Source organism: Mobula birostris, chromosome 13, assembly GCF_030028105.1.
Source record: "Mobula birostris isolate sMobBir1 chromosome 13, sMobBir1.hap1, whole genome shotgun sequence".
NCBI lineage: Eukaryota > Metazoa > Chordata > Chondrichthyes > Myliobatiformes > Myliobatidae > Mobula > Mobula birostris.
Genome location: NC_092382.1, coordinates 49,304,277 through 49,324,185, shown reverse-complemented (window position 1 = coordinate 49,324,185; position 19,909 = coordinate 49,304,277). Strand labels below are relative to the sequence as shown.

The 19,909-nt window shown below is 42.2% G+C and overlaps 1 protein-coding gene across 1 annotated transcript in view; it reads right to left on the bottom strand.

Moving 5' to 3' along the window:
* The window catches only part of LOC140206820 (uncharacterized), a 107,051-nt gene that overhangs the window by 35,563 nt on the left and 51,579 nt on the right, over window positions 1-19,909 (bottom strand). The gene's annotated exons all lie outside the window — the stretch shown is intronic.

The following is a 19,909-nucleotide window of genomic DNA, read 5'->3' as shown; positions in this document are numbered from 1 at the left end:
AAGATGGAGGCTGCAGAAAGGCAGAGGCAGTTTGAAGCTAGAGAGGCAGAAAAACAGAAGGAGGAAGCAGAAAGACAGAGGCTGTTTGAGCTGGAAAGGTAGAGAGATTGCAGCAAAGTGGTCTAGCATTAGACTCTGGTGATAAGTTTGAGGCCAGTCGGGAAGTTAAATTGGTACCTCCATTTGATGAGGCAGAGGTTGATAAATACTTTCAGCATTTTGCTCAGAGTTTAAAGTGGCCAAAAGAGGATTGGCCTATTCTCTTACAAAGTGTAATTAAGGGGAAGGCTCAGCAAGCCTATTCTGCTTCGACAGTTGATGAAACAGCTGATTATGACATTGTGAAACAGGCTGTGCTCAAAGCTTATGAGTTGGTCCCAGAAGCATACAGGCAAAAGTTTAGAAATTTGAGGAGATCTCTGAACCAGACTTGTATGGAATTTGCTTATGAGAAGTTTGTGTGTTTTGACCGCTGGCACACATATAAAATGTAAATGATGACTTTAACAGCTTGAAAGAGTTAGTTTTAGTTGAAGAATTCAAAAGGTGCGTCCATAATGACTTAAAGACATATTTAGATGAAAAGGATGCTGCCACTTTGCAGGAGTCTGCTAGATTAGCAGATCAGTTTGCTTTAACTCATAAGGTTAAATTTACCCTGAGTAACAGCTACCAAAAGAGTAGCAGGAATAACTAGGGTAAACCAGAAATTAATGCTGGGACTATTAACAAGAGTAAGGATGAAGGGAAGAAGTTGAAGGAGAAATATTCTGGTCTTACTTGCTACTATTGTAAGAAGGCTGGTCATATGATGGCTAATTGTTCCATCCTGAAGAAGAAAAAGGAAAAGGAGGCAGTCCCAGATGCCTGTGATCAGTCTGTTGAAGCACCTACAAACCCACATTTTGTTGAGGCTCAGTTAAGGACTGAGAGGTCTGACCGAGTGAAGAAGGGATTTGATCATTTTATGTCAGATGGGTTTGTATTAGTAAAGGAAGGGTCAACCCTGATACCAGTGAAAATTCTTCGAGATACTGGGGCTTCTCAGTCACTTATATTAGACAGCATTCTAAAGTTTGGTGATGAGTCTGACATTGGTGAGGTAAATCTTATTAAAGGCATTGGGGGTGGCATGGTTTCTGTGCCATTGCACAGGGTAACTTTACAGTCAGGGTTGGTTTCGGGACCTGTTAAGTTCAGATTATGCTCGAGTTTACCGGTGGAAGATGTTACTTTGCTGTTAGGGAATGACCGGGCAGATGGTGAAGTTGTTCCTGCAGTGCAGTTGACAACTAAGCCAACCACTGACGATCCACAGATGGATTTTAACATTTATCCTTCCTGCGCAGTAACTCCAAGTATGGCTAAATGTCTGCCAATGCAGACAGTTCTGTGCGGCATGATTCTGATACCCATGACAGCCAAATTCGGGATTCAGGTTATGAAGACTTAAAACAGAGATCATCTTCCTCTTTCCCTCCTGCTCCATGGAACCAGACTCAGTGCCAGAGACCGGATCACCGTGGTCGTCCTCTGTCAGGTCATCCCTCTCAGCAGCATCCAAAATGAGATAACGATTACTGAGGGGGATGGCCACAGGGGTGCTCTCTACTATCTGAGCTCTTCCCATCACTTCCCTGACAGTCACCCACTTATCTAACTCCTGCAGCCTCAGTGACTAACTCCTTGTAGCTCCTATCTAACTCCTGCTCACGTTCCATTACAAGCTGCAGGTCATCAAGCCGCAGCTCCAGATCCCAAACGCGGTCTCTCAGAAGCTGCACCTTGGTGCACCTGGCACAGATACGGCCATATGGGAGACTGGAAGATTCCCGGGGTTCCCACATATTACTCCCAGAGCAAAGTCCTAACCCTGCAGACATGCTCTGGTACACGTTTATATGCTCAGTAAACATGTTCACTGCTTAATCACCTGGAGGAGGAAACGAGATGGGAAATAGTCATAGTCGTACTTTATTGATCCCGGGGGAAATTGGTTAAATTGGTTATCTAACTATGCTGAGAACACAGAAGCAAAGGAAGGAAATCTAATGATGACATTCTGTTTCTGCATCAAGTAGTTCAAAAGGCAGATTGTATTTTGGCCTTCACCGCACAGGGAGTGGAGATAATGTAATGGGCCAGTGTAGCTACCATTGTACAGGGTGTCAGTGAAGCCACATCTGGAATTCTATGCACGGCTTTAACCCCCAAGCAGAAAGAAATCTTAAGAGTAGCTATAGAGTCCGCCAGAGCAGTTTTACCAGTGTAATAAATGGGATGATTTACCAGCAGATGTGAGATGATTTGGCCCTGAATTTAGAACATATTTACAAACAATAGGTTATTTGTGAAGCATCTTGAAGTATCTCTCCTCATCAGTCAGAGAGCCACAGAGAGGGGTCGATGAGAGATGCTCATTTCAAATGGAGATGTGTGAAAATTCCTGGAAATTTATATTTTCTATTTAATTTTGCTTTGTGATCAATGAGCTATCAATCTATTTGAGTGTACACTCTTTGGGATTCACTGTCCTGAGGGTATGAAGGCCGGTTGGCTGGGTATTTTTGAGGTGGACATATATAATTAATTAAGGGGAGCGAGGGGAACTGGCACAGGAGCTTAGATCATAAACAGTTGTGTTGAATAATCATGAGATCATAAAACGCAGTGGGAGAATTTTTCATCTTCTCTGTTCTAAATGGAGGTCCCATTATTCTGAGGGTGTGTTCCCCTGGTCCCCGACTGCAGGAAAAATCCTCTCCACATGCACTCTTTCTCTGCTTTTTGGTATTCGACAGCCTCCCTCATTTTTTTTCTAAATGCTATAGGATACAGGCCCAGAGACATCAAATGCTCCTCATGCGTTAAACCTGTCAGCCTCGGAATTATTTTCATGAACCTCCTCTGGACTCTGTCCAATTTTTCCCGAGATGAGTCCCTACACTATTCATAATAGTCCGCGTGGTTTAACCGTTGCCTGATAATGTTTCAACATAGTATCCTTATGAATAGTCCTCTCGTAATGAATGGTAGCATCATATTTACATAACTTTACTGGTGAATGCCCAGAGTGAAGAGTAAAAGGAAAGATGATGGGCAGTGATTTTTTTTTCCTACTGGAAGGAGAAATCGATACTGATGCATTCAGGTTTGAGCTACACAGGTGGAGTATGATGTGTTTCTCTTCAACCCTGATGCTGTCAAGTTGAGAAACTCCAGCCATTACTATTCTGCCATCATCCCTGCTAGTGTTCCCTTCCAATCAACTTTGGTGAGCTCTTCTCCCGTGCCTCTGTAGCTCCCCTCACTCCACTAATAATGATGCAACTTGTTGTACCTTTCCCCACTCAAAGTGCAGGGTGAATTCTAACATGTTATGATCACTGCATCCACACGCTTCCTTTACCATAAGCTCCCTAATCAAATTTGGTTCATTACACAACACCCAATCCAGAATTAACTTTTCCCTAGTGGGCAAAATTACAAGCTGTTCTAAAAGGTATCTCATTGGTATTTTCCAAATTCTCTCTCTTGAGATCAAGCACAAACCTGATTCTCATAATCTCCCTCCACCCATCTGGCTCACGGACTGTTTGCCCCACTCCCATCGGGGGGTAGACTGCGCAGCATCCTCACCAGGACTACCAGCCTCTGGGACGGCTACTTTTCCCAAGCAGGAAGGCTGTTAAATAACTCTACCCACTAACCCACCCTTCCACACCATCAGACCCCTCTACTTGTCTGTCATCTTATGTGCAGACATCCTATGCCAAGCGTCACTTTAAGGACATACAATCAATCCGTACACAATATATAAGCTGTGGATGTATGTTTTCACTATTGTGTTTTTGTGCTGCATTGGAGCCAGAGTAAGAATTACTTCGACCTCATTTACACTTGTCTGCTGGAAATGGAACTAAACAACCTTGAATCTTGAATAAACATTTCAGCAGGTTGCAGCGTCACGTTTCTGTCTCTCAACATTATTGTGGCAGAGCGCCACCTGGTGACAATAGTGTCCACAAATCAGGGGGTCCTGTTATGGCAATTCACCACCAAGTGGCAGTGTTGTCCACAAAAGGGAGAGGCTTGCAGCGATAACGAGAGGTGCAGGGGGCTGGAAGCCAACTGCAAGTGGAAGAATTGCCAGACCTGCTCCAAACCGCTCTCCTCACCACTAGTCAAGGTCCCAAACAGTCCTTCCGTATGAGGCAACTCTTCAACATCGTGACTGTTGGGGTCATCTACTATTTCCAGTTTTCCCGGTATGGCCTCCTTGACATTAGTGAGACCCGATGAAGTGTCTGCATTCTGCACGCTGTCCCGATGAGATTCTGCAGATGTTGCAGATGCAGAGTAACATACACAAAATGCTCGAGGAAGTCAGCAGACCAGGTAGCTTCTATAGAGGGGGATAAAGCAAAACAGAGATTTCCTGCCGAGACCCTTCATCGGGACTGGAAGTGTGGAGAAGCCAGAACAAGATGGTGCGGGGAGTGGAAAGAGTCCAAGCTGGTCTGGTCCAAGGTGAAGTCAGATAAGAGTGACGGTGAGTGGGTGGGGGAGGTGGGAGATGAAGTGAGACGGTGTGAGGTGGGAGGTGGAAAATGCAAAGGGCTGAAAAGAGGGAATCTGATAGGATAGGAGAGCGGAAAATGGGAAAAAGAAGGAAGTAAAAGAGGAACCAGAGGGAGACAATCTGCAGTGGAGAAGAGAGAAGTGGGAAGACGGAATGGAGGAGACGGACATGTGGGTTGATGAAAAGAAAAGGTGGAGGTTCAAGTTGAATACTTCGATGTTCATATCATGAGTAGTAAACTGCCGGAATGTAATATGAGGTGTTGCTCCTCCAGCCTGAGAGTGCACTCATCGTGTTAGTTAAACAATGAACCAGAAAGGAGTGGATTAGTAATTTTCCCCTGGGATCCCTATTACATCAATCCTCTCTCACCTCAAACTGGTGCCCTCTGGTTGTTGATTCCACAAAAGCGGGGAAAGGGACTGCTCTGTACACTCATGGTTTGGAAATCCTGCACAAGGTCAGCCTCAATCTCCTGCACTTCAAGGCATGAAGTCCCAACCTGCCCAACCTCTCTCCAGACCTCAGTCCCTCGAGTACCGGCACCATTCTCATAAATCTTCTCTGCACTCATTGTAGCTTGACGTCATCTCTCCTATAGCAGAACGACCAAAACTGAATACAATAATCCAGGCACGGATACTCGAGCAATACCCTAACCCTACTGCAACCTCACTAGCCTCTTCTTCAGGCCATGAGCCATGAGGTATGAGACAGGGGCTGCTCAGCCAATCAAGTCTGCTCCACCATTCCTTCGTGTCCAATTGATTATCTCTCTCAACCCCATTCTCCTGCCTTCTCCGCATAATCTTTGAACATCCATTTAAAATACACTCACTGACTTGGTGTCTACTCTGTCCATGGCAATGAATTCCAAAGATATACCAATCTCTGCTAAAGAAATTCCTCCTCATCTCTGCTTTCAATCGATGCCCTATATTATTGAGGCCGTGGCCTCTGGTCCCAAACTCACACAGTATAAGGTGCATCTTCCTTATAGGCAGTTTATTGAGGTCTTTCAATATTTAATAAGTTTCAATGAGATCCCCTCTCTTTCTTATGGACCAGCGAGTACAGGTCAAAGCCGTCTAATACTCCTCACACGTTAACCCTTTCATTCCTGGAATCATTCTCATGAACCTTCTCCGGACCCGTTCCAATACAATCACATCTTTTCTCAGATAGGAGGTCGGAAAGTGCTCACAATACAAGAAGAGAGAACAGAAGGAAATCTGCAGATGCTGGAATTTGAAGCAACACACGTAAAAGTTGCTGGTGAACGCAGCAGGCCAGGCAGCATCTCTAGGAAGAGGTACAGTCGACGTTTTTGGCCAGACCCTTCGTCAGGTCTCCTGATGAAGGGTCTCGGCCTGAAGCGTCCACTGTACTTTTTCCTAGGGATGCTGCCTGGCCTGCTGCGTTCACCAGCAACTTTTATGTGTGTTACACCAAGAGCGATCTGACAAATGTGTTATTAAGCTACAGTATCACATCCTTGCTCTGAAATGCTAACATTACAGTTGTTATCCTTTATCAACTCAATCTGCAAGCAAAGCTTTTGGGACCTCTGCTCAAGGACCCCCAAGTACCTATGCACCTCTGATTTTTGAATTTTCTCCCATTTATTTATTTTTTTCTTCGCCCTTATTCCTTCTACCAATTGTACGTGACCGTACACTTACATACACTGTATTTCATCTCATACTTCGTTGCCTGTTCTCCAAACCTATCGAGCTCCTTCCTGATCTTGCAGCGGCTATCTCAGATGCAGGCCACTATTCCTGAACGAAGGTTCAATAAGGCCGATCCTTTATAAAACCGCCGAACGACACCAACTTTACTCAATCCTTCGTGTTCTCGTATTTCAGTAAGGTCTTCACTCTCCTATACTAGACTGTAAAGGTAAATCAGAGGTGCAACACACAAAACTGGCAGCGATTGGTGAAACTGCCGGCACAACGATATCACCTTACAATAGAATGTATAACTCCACTTTAAAATGAAACCTCAGCATGAGACGAATACGCAGCAGGTCGAAGTAACTGACGAATTAAACAATGAATCAACTGCGACACAACAGGGGTTTCCCCTTTTATATACCTGTAGGGAACATGTCATCACGTGACGTCATACTAGCGGGAAAACTACATCACCCCACCATCACAAGACCATTACATCATGCTCACAAAACACTCAATTACATCATCATCATAAGACAGTCACAAGATACCCACGAGGTATGTAGCACCTTCCTGCAAAATGGAAAATTGTGGTCTTTGATGAGAAAAATTTAACAACTATTTACAGAAAAAAAATTACAAATCTATAAAATCTACAACATACACAATGTACACAGTGTTATCATACAGCACCTTACAAACTAATATACAGTAGGACTATTAGAAATGTTAAAATACCTTTACAGGAAATACATTACCACGCCATAAAAAATACATTGTACATTCAACATCTAGATAGACAGTCAGCAATCACGTTATCTTTGCCTTTAATATGAGTTATCAAAATATTATACTCCTGCAACATCAAACTCCAATTCAGTAACCTTCTAATTTTGTTTTTCATCTTACTCAATATCACTAACAGATTATGATCGGTGTAAACTATGAGTGGTTTCTGAGTTGTACCAACATACACATCAAAATGTTGTTAAGTCAAAACGAGAGATAATAATTCCTTTTCTATGGTTGAATAACTTCTTTGATGCTCATTAAATTCCTTAGAAAAGTAAGCTATTGGACAATCAGCCTGATTACCATCATCCCTTTGAAGTAACACTGCTCCTGCAGCCTCATCACTAGCATCTACAGCTAATGAAAATGTGTTTTCAAAGTAAAGTGACCTGAGCACAGGTTTGTGACATAGCATAGTTTTCAATTTATCAAAGGCCTCTTAACAAGGCTCTGCCCAAACAAACTTTTCACTTTTCTTCAAGAGATTAGTTAACGGTAATTTACGGTAATATCCTACCATTCCCAAGAATTTTCTGAGAGTCTTTTTAGCAGTTGGAATTGGTGCCTCTAAAACTGCCCGAACTTTTGCCTGAACAGGAGCTAACTTACCCTGACCCACAACATAACCAAGGTAGGTCACAGTGACATGACCAAATTCACTTTTAGCTAAGTTAATAGTTAAGTTAGTTTTTGAAAACCTTTCAAATAGTTTCTCCACCTCAGTAATATGGGCTTCCAAAGTATCATTTCCTGTAACTAAATCATCAGTATAGGCATCTGTATCTTTTAACCCATGAATCACAGAATTAATCATCCGCTGGAAAGTACGTGGTGCATACTTCATCCCAAAGGGAAGAACATTATATTCATATAACCCAGATGGGGTTACAAATGCAAAAATTTCTCTACCTGTATCCGTCAATGAAACACACCAATAACCTTTTACCAAATCAATCGTTGTAAGGAATTTCACTTTTCCAACTTTGCCCACACAATTACCCACTCTAGGGATAATACGCATCAGTTTTTGTCACAGCATTCACCTTCCTGGAATTCGTACAAAACCGAATACTACTGTCTGGTTTAGGCACCATAACACAAGATGAACTCCAATTCGAATTAGAAGGTCTAATAATATTATTCTCCAACATATACTTAATTTCATGTTCAGCAAGTTCACATTTTTACATGTTTATCTGATATGGATGTTGCTTTACGGGTTTGGTATCTCCAACACCTACATCATGTGAAGCTACTGTGGTTCTTTTAGGAACGTCTGGAAATAAATCCCTATATTTAAGAATTAACTGCTTCATCTGCTGCCTCTGCTCCGGCTGTAAATGAACGAATTTCTCATCAATATTTTCCAGAATTGTTGAGTTTGGTTATCTGGCATAAATAATGTTGGGTTTAAAATGAGTTACAGATGAATCAACCATTAAGTTCCTCATGGGATCAGACTCATTATCATTGACCACAACAGTCATACTAGTGGACTGTTTCTCATAATATGGTTTTATCACATTTATATGACAAAGCTGTGTTGGCCTTCTTCGATCTGGTGTTTTTAAATCACATAATCCACATCATTAACTTTAGATATACCTGATAAGGACCATGAAATTTAGCTTGTAAAGGGGTTGTTTGCACCGGGAAAAGAACCAACACCTTATCTCCAGGCTTAAATGACCTCATTCTAGCTTCCTTATCATACCAAGGTTTCATTTTTCCCTGAGCCGATTTTAAATTTTCCCTTGTTAAGCTAAAAGCTTTATGTCATCTTTCTTTAAATTTTAAAACATAATGCAGCAAATTAGTAACACCATTCACGGGTAAACTGGGTTGTGGTCCTACTTTAACAGGTCCTTTAACTAACTCTGACCTTAAATTTACTTTATGCAAATATACAGGCATAAGGGCACTGGGCACTCCCAACACCTCGTATATAGTTCACCTCACCAATGTCAGACTCATCACTAAACGTAGAACACCGTCTAACATAAGTGACTGAGAAGCTTCAGTATCCCTAAGGATTTTTATTAGCATTAGAGTGGTTTCCTCTTTCAAGGATACAAGTCCTTCGGTTATAAAATGATCATATCCACTCTTAACTTGGTCAGACTCTGACAAAGCTTCATTCGAATTTTTCGAACCCTGTGGATTTACAGGTGTTTCAATATGTTGCACACAAACATCTGGGACCGCCTCCTTCTCCTCCTTCTTCAATCGGAAACAGTTAGCTATTACGTGACCGGGTTTCTTACAATAATTACAAATAGGACCAAGATGTCTTTCCTTCACATGTTTCCATTCATCCTTACCTTTCTCACCAACCTCTGATTTAATTTCTGGTTTACCTTGACTCTCTGTGCTATTTTTCCTTTTGAAAGTTCTACCCAGAGGAAATTTACACTTGTGGATTAGAACATACTCATCTGCTAATTTAGCAGACTCCTGCAATGTAGCAGTGTCCCTCTCATTTAAGTATGTCCTTACTTCAACGGGGATGCTCCTTTTAAATTCCTCCATTAAAATAAACTCTTTTAAGTCATTATACTCTTCATTCACATTTTTAGAGGAAACCCATTACTCGAAACGCACAGATTTATCGTAGGCAAATTCCACATAAGTTTTTTTTTGTTCTACAGGTTTCTTCAAATTTCTGCATCTTTCTCTGTAAGCTCCTGGAACCAGTTCATGCACTTTCAGTATATGATGCTTCACAATATCATAATCAAGTGTTTGCTCAGCAGTTAAAGCTGTATAAACTTTTTGAGCTTTAACTTTAATTACACTTTGTAACATCACAAGCCATTTATCTTTCGGCCACCCTGAAATCAGAGCTTCAGTTTCAAAGTGTTGGAAATATTTATCCACTTCTGTTTCATTAAATGGAGGAACTAATATAACTTCCCGACTAGCAACAAACGGGTTTCCTAGGACCAGAGGATTGATTCTCCATCTTTAATTTCTCCATGGCTAGCTCAAATTCCCCCCGTTTATCTGTTTCTCTTTCTCCAAATTCGCTTTTCCTATAAGCTTCTCTTTCGGGCACCTCCGCTTTAAATAATTCCAATTTTATCTGTTCAATATGTAATTGCATCTCTAGATTACTCATTGGAGACATATCTAACACTTCTTTATCAAAATCACCCGAATTTAAATAATATTCCACTATTTCCCTTTGAATTACTGGCTTTGTTGTAACCTTCGAAATACCTTTAAGGTCCAGACTTCTAGAAATCTCGGATACATCATCCCTTTTGGCCTTCGCTAATAGCTCCGGGTTTGGGGATGCCATAAACTCATCAATATTCATTGCTGCCGAATACCACCCACAGACCAATCAAACAAAAGAATCGGGTATTTCCCTTTTCCACATCAGGTTGATAATTAAAGAAACACTTAGCCTCAAAATCGGAACATATCACAGACGAGCCCCAATTCTGTCACGTGTCCAGCAACACTGAATATAGAATTTAGTCAGGTTTTACAAACAAACATTTATTAAACATTTATTAAACTCTGCTGAACAATAGCAAAAAGTATTCAAACGACTAACTTAACCGGAAGTTAACCGTTGTACGGCAACTCTGGAACAGTTCTTAAAGTGGTAAATTCAAAAGTTCAAGTGATTTATACAGTCGGTACGGAGAGACTTCTCTGGAAACGGAATTCATCCAGGCGTGACGTTACTGCTGATCCCGTCCAAAGGATTCACAACGAAGGAAATAAAATGGCTTAAAGGAACTGATCTTTTGAATGCTGCATAAACCTTCCTGATCCTTCAGGGGCTCTCTCAGATGCAGGCCACTATTCCTGAACGAAGATTCAATAAGGTCGATCCTTTATAAAACCGCTGAACGACACCAACTTTACTCAATCCTTCGTGTTCCCGTACTTCAGTAAGGTCTTCACTCTCCTATACTAGACTGTAAAGGTAAATCAGGGGTGCAACACAAAAAACTGGCAGCGATTGGTGAAACTGCCGGCACAACGATATCACCTTACAACAGAATGTATAACTCCACTTTAAAATGAAACCTCGGCATGAGACGAATACGCAGCAGGTCGGACTAACTGACGAATTAAACAACGAATCAACTGCAACACAACAGGGGTTTCCACTTTTATATACCTGTAGGGAACATGTCATCACGTGACATCACACTAGCGGGAAATTTACATCATCCCACCATCACAAGACCATTACATCATGCTCACAAGATACTCAATTACATCATCGTCATAAGGCAGTCAGAAAATACCCACGAGGTATGTATCAATGGATACAGTCTTATGATGATGGGTAAATGAAATCAGTTCAGTTCGTGTGATTGAATTGAGCAGTGATGGAGAGAGAGAGGTGTGGTGGTTATATGAGTAAGCCGATGCCGTCGACCCTCCGTTGTCCTCCGAAATGACCTTTAAGTCACCGAATGTGACCACATAAAGGAGACCAACTTCTGTAGTTATTAACCCAGGCAAGGATTGGATACACTGATATCTTCCCACCGGTCAGCCCTTTTCCACACTGCGAGAACCACTGATCAATCCTCCAAAAACCCACCTTTCTGTGGGGACTACAAAGCTCATCCAGTGTGCTAAACCATGTGTGTATGTCTAACAACCAGCTGACCTTGTGTTTATCTCAGCATGCTGAACACCAGCTGTCCATCACATAACACCGCCCTCAGTCACCATGACGACTCACGAGCTGCTCGTTTCTCTCTCTCTCTAAATCAGCTGTACCCTCTCTCTCTATTTAAAGGTACAGTCCATAAGGGATCATTCAGGATATCGTTACACCTACTTACCTTTTGGAAAAATTGTGATCAAAGAGCAAAATTTTTAACTGTGCATTACAAAATATAAAGCAATGCAGATGTGATTATCATGTAGCACATGACAGAATCGTATACAAATACTAGTTTCTATTTCACTTTTAAAATTAACATTCAGATAGTCAATCTACCATGATATCGTCTTTCTCTTTCACATGCTTTGTTACAAAAAAAGTCAAATTCCTGCAGAACCAGATCCTGGTATATTCAAACTGGCGTTTCATCACCCATTGTCCCTTTTCCACTTCACCAGAACAATTAACCATCACGTGATCAGCTCGCATAACTGCCTGAACTTCATGCTGCACAGGTAACACCTTATCACCAGTGTTTCTCAAACTAAGCCCATTCGGTGAACTTCCAAACAAGTTGTTAATTCCAAACAAGTAATTACTTTTATCTCCAACATATTTAGTTCCACAGGTTTCCATAGTAACACACACAGATGGTCCCTCCTGGTCAAAACAACACTTCAAGTTTTGTCTCTCCACACCACAAACTTCAGTTTGTTTATTTCTAAAGTCCAAAACAAACGGTAACAGACTAGCAGGCACCTTGCTACCAAACCACCGTCCCTTCAGCAAGGTCAACGGTCCTGAAACCAATCCAGACTTTAAATTTACCTTATTCAAAGGTTCAGAAACAACACTTTTTTCTTTATCTTCAATAACATTTACCTCACCAATTTTCATCTCATCTCCAACTTTTAGAACACTGTCTAATACAAGTGACTGAGAATCCTCAATTTCCACTGGTACCAAGATTAACCCCTTATTCACGGAACCAAGTCCATCTTACACTAAAGGACTGCATTCCTTTTCAACCAAGTCAGACACCTCAGACCTTAACTGAGTTTCAACACAAGGTTCAGTACCTGTGAATCCACAGGTACTTCAACAACCTGAACACAGGCAATCGGGACAGCTGCCTCTTCTAGGCCTTCATCACTGGTCCCAGTTTCACATTGCAGGTTACCCTGATCCTGCCAGCTACTCTCTGGGAAACTCTCATCCGGAGTAAACTCAACCTCGTGGGTTAAAACAACCTCGCCGCTGACTTAGCAGACTCTGAAAGGGTCTCAGCCTCTTTCTCATCCTCCTTCTTTAATATTTCTAACCAAAGCTGATCCTCAGCCTCAGTAGGTTTACTTTCAACAAACATTTCCCACATATCCTCTTCAAACGTTCCCTTGGATATATATTGCTGTGCTATTAACGCCTGTATTAACACCTTCCTCATTCTAGTGGTCACAATAAGGTTTGACATGTCAGCAATTCCCAACAGCAGAGCCCGCTTAGCATCATCCAAGTCTTCAGGGGTTTGTTCTGCCATAAATCTTTCAATACTAGCCTCCATTTCTGCTGTTGTTTTCCTGTTTTCCCAACAAACAAATCTTCCCCAATCAAATCAAAATTTAAAGAACCAGTTGCTAAACTGGAGATCCCAGCGGTGCCTCCAATTTTGTTACAAACCCCATAAAGGGTTTAAAGAACCAGCAGTAATGGAACATACCTGGAGTCTGGTTTTGCTGTTAACTATTTCTATTTTTATGAGTAACTACGCAAAACAGTCACATAAAATCAGATAAATCAAACAGGTTAGCAAAGTTTATGCATATATAAGTGTGGAAATATATAAAAGCCAAGCTTCTTCAAGCTTGGGAAGTAAATGGATAGTCTAACGATGATGGGTAAATGAAATCAGTTCAGTTTGTGTTACTGATTTGAGTAGTGATGGAGAGACAGAGGTGTGGTGGTTGTTCGAGTAAACCGATGCCGTCGATCCTCCATTGCCTTCCGAAATCCCTGAATGTGACCACGAAAAGGAGACCGTCTTCTGTGCTTAAGTTATCAACCGAGGCCAGGGTTGGACACATTGCTAACTTCCCACCGGTCACCCCTTTTCCACACTGATCGATGCTCCAAAGACCCACCTTTCTGTGGGCACAACAAAGCTCATCCAGTGTCCAGAACCATGTGTGTGTCTAACAACCAGCTGACCTTGTGTTTATCTCAGCATGCTGAACACCAGCTGTCCATCACATAACACCGCCCTCGGTCACCATGACGACTCACGAGCTGCTCGCTGCTCTCTCTCTCTAAATCAGCTGCACCCTCTCTCTCTTTTTAAAGGTACAGGCCATAAGGGATCATTCAGGATATCGTCACACAATACTGACCCCTATGGAATACCATTAGTTACCGTCAGCGAAACAGAATTCTCTACATTATTCTGACTCTTTCTCCCTTGTCAGTCAGCCAATCTTCGATCCATGCAAGTATCTTTCCTGTAATTCCATGAGCTATGATCTTGTTAAGCAGCCTCAGAAACAGAGAAACATAGAAAACCTGCAACAAAATACAGGCCCTTCGGCAAATTTACTAACCTATCCCTCCACTTCGTATCCAGGTCATTTATAAAATCACGAAGCGTAGGGGTCCCAGAACAGATCCCTGAGGCACCCCACTGCTCACAGACCTCCATGCGGAATATGACCCATCTACAACCACTCCTTGCCTTCTGTGGGCAAGCCAGTTCTGGATCCACAAAGCAATGTCCCCTTGAATCCCATGCCTCCTTACTTTCTCAATAAGCCTTGCATGGGGTACCTTGTTAAAGGTCATCTTAAAATCCAAGCTGACAACACCCAGTGCCTCTGCTTATCTGTCCCGCCTGTTATTTCCTCAAAGTATTCCAAGAGATTTGTCAGACATAATTTCCTCCAAAGGAGTCCTGCTGAGTTTGGCCTACTTCATCATGCGTCGCCAATTACAGTACCCAAAAAAACTCACTCTTAATACACTCTAACATCTTCCTGACCACTGAGATCAGACAAACTGTCCTATAATTTCCTTTCTTCTGCCTCCCTCTCTTGTTAAAGAGTGGAGTGACATTTGCAACTTTCTAGTCCGCCAGAACTGTTCCAAAATCCAGTGATTCGTGATAGGTCATTACTCATTACTTTCAGAGAAAACTAAGGGGGGTTTTCTTCACTCACAGGCAGGGAGAGTGTGCAACGAGCTGCCAGAGCAAGTGGCAGGGACGATTTCAATCTTTAAGTGGAGTTTGCTTAGGTCCATGGATGAGAAGGATATGGAGGGCTATGGTCCAGGTGGAAGTTGTTGGAACTCGGCAGATTAATGCTTTGGCATGGACTAGATTGGCCAAATGGCATTTTCCTGCGCTGTAGTGTTCTATGACTCTAATGCCTTCACAATCTCTTCAGCTACCTCTTTCTGAACCCTGGGGTGTTCACCTTCTGGTCCAGGAGTCTTATCTACCTTCAAAATTTTCAACTTCCAAAACATCTTCCCTCCTTGGTAAAAGCATGTAACCTCACTTCTGACCTAGATACTCCTGAATGTTTGGCATTTATGTAATAAATTCAATGACAGAATTGTAGTGGGTGACTTCAATCTGCAGGAGAATTGGGAAAGTCAGCTTTTTGTGAGATTGCAAGAGAGGGAATGTATTGAATGCATACGAAATGGCTTCTTAGAGCAGCTGATGGTTGAGGCTGCCCAGGGAACTGCTATCTTAGATTTGGTGTTCTGTAATAACCCAGGTCTTATTAGGGAAGGTAACGTTAAAAAAAAAAAAAACATTAGAAGGCAGTGATCATAATATGATTGAATTGAATTTCTACTGCAATTTGTGAGGGGGAAGCATAGGTCACATGCACAGTATTGCAATGGAAATGGAATAAAGGGAATTACAGAGGCAGGAGACAGGCGGTTCCCCAGGTGGCTGACGTTTCTGAGAATAGTTCATAATGTACAGGATAGATATGTCCCGCAGAAGTAGTTCCCAAACAGCGGGGCTAGGCTACCGTGGCTGGCAAAGGAAGTTAAGGACTGTATAAAAGTCAAGGAAAGTGCTTATAAGGTAGCAAAAGTAAGCAGGAAATTAGATAATTGGGCAGCTTTTAAAATCGAACAACAGGCAACTAAAAAAAACTATATGAAAGGGAAAAGTGAAATATGAGAGCCAACTAGACAACAATATAAACAATCATGAAAATGCTAAAGGGAGGCAGGAGTTGATATTGGACCACTGGAAAATGATGCTCATGAGGTAGAAATGGGGAAGAGATGGTAGATGAACTTGATAGGGACTTTGCATCGTCTTCTCTGTGGAAGACACTAGCAGTGTGCCAGAGATCCGTGAGTGTCAGGGAGCAGGAGTGAGTGCCATTGCTATTACAAAGGAAAACGTGCTAGGCACACTCAGTTTCTTAAAGTTGAAAAGTCACCTGAACCAGATGGACTACATCCCAGAGTCCTGAGGGAGGTTGCTGAAGAGGTAATAGATGCAATAGTCGTGGCCCGTTCAGAATCACTTGATTCTGGCATGGTCCTGTAGGACAGGAAGATTGCAAATGTCACTCCAGTGTTTGAGAAGGGAGGAAGGTATAAAAAAAAGCAAATTATAGTCCAGTTAGCCCAACCTCAGCGGCTGGGAAAGCGTTTGAGTCTAATATAACAGATGAGGTTTGGGGTACTAGGAGACGAAAGATAAAATAAGTCAAAGCTTCTCTACAGGGAAATCTTGCCCGACAAATCTGTTAGAGTTCTTCGAGGAAGTCATAAGCAGGATGGACTAACGAGAGGCAGTGGATATCATTTAGTTGGACTTTCAGAAGGTGTCACACATGAGACTGCTTGACAGGATAAAAATCAGAAGAAATACTGGCATGGACAGAGGAATGGCTGACAGCCAAGAGGCAGCAAGTAGGAATGAAAGAAACCTTTTCTGGTTGGCTAGCAGTGACTAGTGGTCTTCAGGGGTCAGTATTCGGTCCGCTACTTTTCACATTGTTTGTCAGTAATTTGGATAATGGAACTGATGACTTTGTGGCAAGGTTAGCAGATGATACAGAGATAGGTGGAGACATTGGTAGTACTGAGGAAGCAATGCGATTGCAGCAGGACACAGACTAATTTGAAGAATGGACAAAAAAGTGGCAGATGAAATACAATATTTTGAAATGTACAATAATGCATTTGGGCAAAAGTAACAACAGTGAACTATTATCTGATTAGGGAGAAGTTTCAAACAACAGAAGTATAGCAGGAAATATGGGTCCTTGGGCAAGACTCACAGTAGGTTAGTTTACAGGTTGAGCCTGTAGTAAAGAAGACAAATGCAATGCTGGCATTTATTCAAAGTGAAGTGGAATTGATAAGCAAGGAGATAATGCTGATACTTTATAAAACACTACTTAGGCCACAGTTAGAGTATTTGGGACCCATATCTCAGAAAAGGTGTGCTGTCGTTGGAGAGAGACCAGAGGATGTTCAAGAAGATGATATCGGGAATGAAGGGGTTAAGATACGAGGAGCATTTGCCAGCCTTGGGCCTGTGTTCCTTCACTGACTTATGTTTAATAAATGCAGATGATGGGTGGTAAATCTCACTGAGACCCACCGAATGTGGGAAGGTCGAGATAGTGTGGAGGAGGAGAGAACTTTTCGTATGGTGGGGGTAGCCATGACAGAGGGCATGGCCTCAAAACTGAGGAGCGACCTTTTATAGTAGTTAAGGAGTATTTTATTTAGTCAGAGAGCAGTGAATCTGTGGAATTCTCTGACACAGATGGCAGTGGGGTCCAAGTCTGTGGGTACATTTAAAGCAGAAACTAGTAGTTTGCTGATCAGTCACGGCATTACAGGATATGCTGAGGAGGCAGGTGCATGAGGTTGAGTGAGAACCGGGATCAGCCGTGATAGAACGGCGGAGCAGACTCGGTGGGGCTGAATGGCCTAATTCTGCTCCTATGTCTTATAGTCTTATACTGCTAGTGTCTTACGCAGTGAAAATTGACACAAAATATTTATTACATTTGGCCGCTATTTCTTTACTAACTCACCAGCATCATCTTCCAGCTGTACAATATCAACTCTTGTCTCTCTTTTGCTCTTTGTATATCTGACCAACTTTTGATAGTTGATATTATTGGCTCACTTACTTTACTTTTTCATCTTGTCTCTCCTGTGTGTTTTTTTCTTTAGTTGTCTCCTCTTGGTTATGTAAAGCTTTCCAATCCCCGAACATCCCACTATTTTCTTGCTATATTATATGACCCCACTTTTGCTTTCATCAAAAACAGGAGAAAATCTGTGGATACTGGAAATCCAAACAGCTGATCAAAGAGAGGAATTATATTTATTGGTCATTAAAGTTCATTGTGGATTATCGATACCCCTTCCTCACCCGCCCCGTTTTTGTTCCGATATCTCCCCCCTTCCTTCTCAGTCCTGAAGGAGGGTTCAGCTGGAAATGTTGACTGTCCATAGATGCTGCCCGGCCTGCCGAGTTCCGCCAGCATTTTGTTTGTGTTGCTTCGGATTTCCAGCATCTGCAGACTGGTGGTGTCGCGGCGAACCTCCTGCAAAACGCAGACTCGGTGCAGACCCCAGCCGTCGCCGGTGGTCCTCCTGTACGGGCGGCGGTGAGGAAGGGGCTGATCTCGGGTTTGTGTAAATCGAGGGCCGGTTGCAGTGGGAAATGTTCGAGTACGAGCTCTGCCGGACAGCCAGAGGCTCCGGGCTCTCCGGTCTTGCAGCCCCGGTTTTATTTTGTGCTGAGCTGGGATTGTGGAATCAGTTAGTTGTGGGTCCCCTAGCTGGGAGGGTGGATGTGGGTGAAAGGGATCTGACTACGTGTACGGGTGGTGTGGGCTGAATGGTGGGAAGGATATGAATGAAATTTTATTTTTTGGTCAGTACAAACAACAAAAAACATCATTCTGAACGATGATTTCATAAAACAACAAAAACATAGATATTCTTTAACACAGACCAAAAGGGTGTAGGCTGAAGCTACAGCTTATTACACCTACCCCTCTTACTTATACAAAAACATATTTGGTGTCAATCTTCACATCAAAACGAAAACATTGATAATCTTTTAACACAAAATCCAGTTCCAAATATCATTAATTTACATTACTCCCGTTTATTTTAAATCATGTGTTTTATATTTGTTCATTAAATTATTCTTAATACTTTTTTAACTTTTTAAGTGTAGTGCATGTTTTTAAATTCTCACTACAACTGTTCCGTAAATTCACCCCTCTGACTGAAATACAATGATTTTTTACATTTGTTTTATCCTTTGTTTTTGAAATATACACGTTCCTCTCAAATCATGTTGACTTTCTCTCATTTTAAACCAGGGGTCACCAACCTTTTTCACATTGCGGACCGGTTTAATATTGACAATATTCTTGCAGACTGGCCGACGGGGGTGGGGAGGGGTGTTAATCACAACCAGAATATAGGTGATAAGTCGACTATAAGTCACTTATAAGTGGCTAATACACTTAATTTTGTTTCTGAAAGGGTTTATGTAATGAATTTATTTTTAAACATATAGCACATATTTTCCTTGCATGAATATAGTGATAACTCAACTATAAGTCACTTATAAGTCAATAGCATCATAACATTTTAAGTAACGTTTGGATATTAAACACACAGCACATATTTTCCCCGTATGAACATATAAAATCATTGCAACACACCAATATCACTGAATCAGTGGGAGCCCTGGGCTTGTTTCCCTGCAACAAGACGGTCCCATCGAGGGGTGATGGGAGACAGCGATATTCGAAGGGGGTTCCTTATGTCCAGTCTATTCCACAATTTAGTTTTCATTGCATTCATTGCAGAAAACCCCGCTTTGCAGAGATATGTTGGAAATGGAATCAACGTTTTTCGTGCTTTCGTGGCTATCCCAAGATATTCAGCCTTGACTTTGATCCGGAATGCCGGCAGAGATGTTATGTCAAACGTACTTTTCAGCCCACCGTCATTTGCAAGCTCGAGGAGTCGATCTTCTTCCCGTGCTGACATGGATGACGTGTGCGGTTTGACCTCTCATGCGTTCAAGTTCAGCAGAGCAGTGGGCATGATAGAGAATGAGGAAGGGTGCAGCTGACTCATATCGTTGCCTCGCCGCCCGGTACCGGTCCATGGCCCGGTGGCTGGGGACCACTGACCTACAAGATG